This window comes from Arvicola amphibius, chromosome 14, assembly GCF_903992535.2.
Source record: "Arvicola amphibius chromosome 14, mArvAmp1.2, whole genome shotgun sequence".
NCBI lineage: Eukaryota > Metazoa > Chordata > Mammalia > Rodentia > Cricetidae > Arvicola > Arvicola amphibius.
The window spans coordinates 23409768-23415763 of NC_052060.1; positions in this window are offsets into that span (position 1 = coordinate 23409768).

Here is a 5996-nt window from a genome sequence, read left to right on the forward strand (position 1 = left end):
AACTAAACTATATTTCAAAAGTATTGAAATAATAACAACAAAAATAATTTAGTGTTTGATGTGACATAGTAACATTTAAAAGAAATAAATCATTATAGGAGAGTTATATACAGAACCTTGTCTCAAAATTAACCTGCATGGAGGCTTTATTTAAGTTGAACAATGGTACAAAACAATTTTATTATGGCATCTGCTCTACTTACTGTTTGATTGAAATTTCCACACTAAAATATTAGAAAAATAAAGAAATAAATAAGATTCTGAAAATCAAAGGGATGAATTTTTTGATCACAGCATGATATGTTCACTTGGTAGTGAATAATGACTAAATAAAATTCTTTCCAGTAAGAGATAATTTATTTGGTGTTTCAAGGTGAAGACTTTAAAAAGCACAAATTTCTAGAGTCCGCTAAAAGCATCAAGCCTATAAAGCTGATTTTTAAAATGCAACAGTAAACTAGGGTGAGTAAAATTGTTAAATAAAGTTATTCAGAGACTCTCTTTAATTTGACTCAAAATCTGTCTTGTTCTTTAGTTCGACTCATTTTGCCATCACATCAGTATGACAAGATAGCATGACACTACTAACGTGAGCTGAAGCCATCTGCTTGATATTTCTACCCTTATTAAAGATTTATATTAATGGCCTGTCAATTTAAATGTATGTTCAAAGATGTCACATTATAGTCATGAACTCTGGATAGATTCCTCTCGCAGAACATCCTATTACTTATTTATATTTTGCTCCTGACCTTCCAAAGTAACAAACTACCTACAATACACATGTAGATACCTGTGAAGCAACGAGCATGTGGAAGGAGAATTTATTTCAGAAGCTATGTAACTCAGTGATTTAAGGCTCAGAGCTGCCATATAGAAACTGTGCAATTGTTTCTACCACGTCTCCTCCTTGAGACGTTCTGGAAACTACATCCTTCCAGTCTGGCCACATAATTTCCACATCTCCATGCTTAAATTATTTCATTGCCCTTTTGGCCAGAGCTGATGGTTACTGGAATTGGTGCCTTTCCAATGATTTTTAGGTGTTGATAAATTTTAAATTATAAAGCTGTTAACAGCTGTGTTTCTCGCATTTGGAAATAAAGTGGTTGGCAATGAAAGCAAAAGCTGTAACCCACTGAATAAAACAGAGATGTATAGCCTATGATTACTCTAGTCTGTGACTGCTGAGTTCTCATGCCAGTGTTAAGTGTTTGCTGATTCTATTAGATTTTCCAACATCCTTCAAATTGACTTCCCGTTGGCTTTGTGTAATCCCAGTTTCAAGTAATGTAGAGTACATGTGTTACACAGACCTTTTGATCAAGGTAGAGAGTTATGTTTAAATCCAGACATGTTTTCCAATCCAGTAACTAATACTGATAAGCACTTTTTATAATGAAATGAACTATATCACAGCATGTTTTCCAGAAATATTTTATACATTTCATATATGTGCATTGCTGCAAAGTGATGGGCTCACTGGAAGTTTCAGCTAAGAAAATAAGACATTGTATTTGTGACCGTTTGCACCACTGAAAGGTTCTTGGATAAAAATGACATTCTGTCACATGTATTTCAAATTACAACAGCACAGACAAGATGAGTGATGGCAATTTCTGAAACTAAATTTAAAAATCCCGAATGCTTAAACAGAGGGATGTGCAGTTTATTGTGCATATTATTATGCTTGTTGGATTTTTGTAAGATAAAAAATTGGCAAAAATAGTCCATCGTATCAACTATGTTCTGAGCAGAGAATAAAGTACCGGGTATCTATTTATGCTGTGCAGTGGGAGTTAAAATGGACAGAGGTTAGTGAGCCTACACAGCTACAGTGAGCACTATTTAATAACCTTGAGTACAGTTCTCTCCTGAATTGTTTTGTTAGAAGGAGATTGAGACTTCAGAATCCTTCACGCAAAGTTCCAAATTTTACTTGGCTTTTCTTTCATACTAATCATTTGCTCATTTTACAATAATACATTTTCATTAATTTCACTTTTGGCCAAGTCTATTAGCAAAGGAGATAGAAATATTGTATTTATGAATAAAAGCCATTTTTATATTTACTTTGATCTAGTTTTGTGTCAGGGACCATTTTCCTAAGGATAGATTTGTCAGGGACCATCCTCCTTACAGGGATAGCAGAGGTCATTGCCCTAAGGATGTTTACGGAGATCCCACCCCTCATCCCAAACTATCTTGAGAGCTATCCGTTAATGGAACCCACCCCTTACTCCAATGCTAATGGATCACATCTGTTAAGGGAACCCACCCCTTACTCCAATGTTAATGAATCACATGCTTCGGCTTACACCAGGTGCTGGCTGATGACCTTCAGTTACCCCGCAGAGTTCCTGCCTACCCCTACCTCCACCCCATTCAAGGGTATATAAGCTGTAACTTTCACCCCAATAAACGGAGACTTTGACAATAGAATCTTGCTTGGTCTCCATTCCTCTTCTTCTGCCCATGTCTTGCAGGTTAGCGCCCCTTCAGAGGACCCTGAATAGCTGACCCTGCCGGCGGGGTTACAGTGGCGCCTGAACAGGGACCCTGAAGTACGGCCAACTAACCGGACGACGAGGCGCAGTCCCGGGACGAAAGAAAATAAGGTCCTGACCAGCTGTGATACTCGGACAGGTCTGCAGGACGGAGGTAGGCGCAGGTTCGTTGTCGTCTATAGGACATGGGACAATCGCTTCCAAAGGAAGAGAAATTCATAGAGGAATTTCAACAGTCACTTAGGGAGAGAGGAGTAAGAGTTTAAAAAAAAGAGATTTAGCTGAATTCTTTTTTTTTTTATAGATGAAAAATGCCCCTGGTTAATTTTAACCAGCCCAGGAATTCATCCCAAAACTTGGGACAAGGTAGGGAAAGATCTTAGTAAAATGTTAAAAATGGAGACCCTGTGCTGGAGGCTGTCCTCAGTTACTGGGCTCTTATTAGAGATGTAGCATAGAGAAAGAAATGTAGAAGAGCGGGACAAAAGTTAAATAGGGAGTAAAACTTTGTAAATAAGTTATAATGGGGATAAGGAAAAAGTATTCAGTTATATATGTTGGTAACTAAAGGGTGTAAGAATGGAGCAGGAACAATGGCAGAGTTATTGAGAATCAGTAAGCGTGACAGATGTAGAATTGCAACTTTTATTGCATGCTAAATGAGTAAAAAAGGTAAAGAAAAAATGATTTTTGTGAAGAGCCACGTGCACACTGTCAGCTAACCTAACTCACCTGCAGGTAAAAGGCAAGCAGAAGCAAGAGTAAGTTTAGAGAGCAAATTTAACCTCACACAGTCTATAGAACTGAGGAGAGGATTCAAAAAATTCTCCTAATTTTATGATTTACAAGTTAAAATAAAAAAAGATAGTTAAAAATCCGCCCTCCAGAGCTCGGGAAGGCAGGCTAACTAACACTAACAGGCAAAGTGAGCCTGTGTTCTACCCCCTGCCATGCAGAGCAGCTTCAGCTAAAGGAAAAAGGACAGGTTTAAATTAAGGTAGCCTCTGAGATAAGCAAATTAAAATGCTTCTTTTCCATTTCACGATTTTGCTTCTTTGTCAAAAATCTGCTGTTTGTAAGCAGGTGAATTTGTATACAAGGTGGATTGATTTTAGTACTGTGGTAAAGTTTAAAGTCAGAGATTGTAATGCATTCTGAAGTTCCTTGATTGTACAGGATCTTAAGATTGTTTAGGCTATCCTAAGTTTTCGTGAGTTCTGTGAGAAATGTTGCTATCATTTTTAATGGACATTTACACTTAATCTGTAGATTGCTTTCAGTGAGATTGTCATTTTTGCTGTGTTTCTTCTACTTTCCCAAGAAAATGGGAGATCTTTTTATTTTCTAATGTCTTAAATTTTTTATTAAAAGAGTTAAAGTTCTTATCATAAAAGTTTTTCCATTTGTATGGCCCGCTCTTGGGTGGGAGTCAGTTATCTCAGCTTGTGGTCCTTTCCTGCTGCCACCTGTTGCTTCAGGGTGGACTGCTGAGGCTCAGGCCTCTTACTAAATTTATCAAGGGCCAGAGTTATACTCTAACAAGTGATAATGGTTAAAAATAAAAAAAAAATTTACTCCTTCACAAGCAGAGATGACAGGACCCAAACTTCTGTCCTGCTTGCTTAGAGTTACTCCAAGATATTTTATGGTATTTATGGCTATTTAAAAGGATGATGTCTCATCCTAGGTGTAAAAGAGATACATTTGGGTTGTTTTCAGATTCTGGCTATAATAAAATAATTCTGCTGTAAGCATAGCTGAGCACATGTCCTTTTGGTATGGTTAAAAAACTTTTGTATTTAAGCCCAAAAGGGGTATTGCTGAGTTTCAAGGTAGATAGTTGCCTAATTTTAAAAAATAACTATACTATGATCCAAAAGCAGCTGTGCTAGTTTGTACTTCCAGCAATGGAGTTTTGTCTTTACCAACATTTTCTTAAGCATAAGTAGTAATTTTTAATCTTGGTTATTTTTACAAGGATAAGATGAAATCTTTTGATTTGCATTTCTCTAATGGCTAAAGGATGTTATGTTTGAGCATTTTTTTAAATGTCTCTCAGTCATTTTTAAGTTCGTCTGTTGAGAGTTTTCAGTTTGTCTGTAACAAATATTTTTATTGGATTAATTTTTGATAACTAATTTCCTGAGTTATTCATATATTTTTGAAATGGGTTTATGATAAGTAAAAATCTTTTCCCATTCTATAGGCTGATATTATGTTTGTTATACAAAAGTTTCTCAATTCAGGAAATATAATTGTTTCTCCCAATGTTTGTGTCACTGAGGCTGTGTTTAAGATGTGGCAAAGTGTACTTCTAATTTTTTCTCTGAGGTTCAATGTAATTTTTATATGTTGAGGCCTTTGACTCATTTAAACTTGAGTTTTGTACATGGAGATAGATGTGGATCTATTTTTATTCTTCTACATGTCGATCATTAGTTAAAATGCTTCCTTTTTTCCATTTTCCTATCTGCTAGGCAGACTTACAACTTAAGAGGATAGCTTACAAACTTTTAATTAGATATACAATGGTTAAAACCCTAGTTATAATATTCTTATGGGAGACTTTGAGCCAATAGGTAAAATTCTTACAAAAAACAATGAGCCCTCATCGCAGGCCATCATTAAGGGCCAAAACAAAAAATATATAATTAAGACACCCCACTGTTCCCAGGAGAGGATAGGAGACTCCACTCGAGAGAAGGGTCCTCCTTGCCCCAGTCCCTTCTCCTATAGGTCTGACTATGTGGTTAGATTCTGACCAGTGCTCTCCACTTATTAGCTGCCTTCCTTAATAAAAGGAAGGGGGAGTTTTGTGCTTACTATTTGCTTGGTTCTTCTTTCCTCATGTTTTCTCACAATGAAATTTAAGTGATATTAGAGAAATAATCAAATGGTATTCACAATAGAAAATGACATTTCCTTGCCAATGTGATTATTTTTTTCAAAATTTTACTTTATTTCAAGAAAGGATAAAGCACTGAAATTTCAATACTAGCTTTCCAAACTGGCACATTATACTCAACTTTCTAAAAATCAAAGGGCCATCAGTTTATCACCGAGAATGCAGAATAGATTTCTCGTGGATTTTGCTTACTTCTATATTCTTTAGTGTATACATACATGTTCTTAATAATTAGCCATTGAATTTTTTATTTTATTTATTTGTTTTAACATTATTTTTTAAAAGCAGTTGAAACTTGAAGTTGCAATATATGTCTTTATTTGGAAGAGTCAATGCAATGGCTAGCCTTTATTAGACAAGAAAATTTCCATCCATTCTTAAAAGTTAATGCAAGTGCTCATTTTGACCAGTTGGCAAAGTACTAGCTTGTAATGGTTTCCTCAGTTAGAGCATTGCAGAGTCTTGATTTTGTATAACCAGAACTCCCATTCATCATTAAAAGAGACTAGTGGACTGTATCTATGCAGAGGAAAATTCTACTGCAGTGTATATTTTAAAGCAAACATCATGAATCCAGTTTGGGT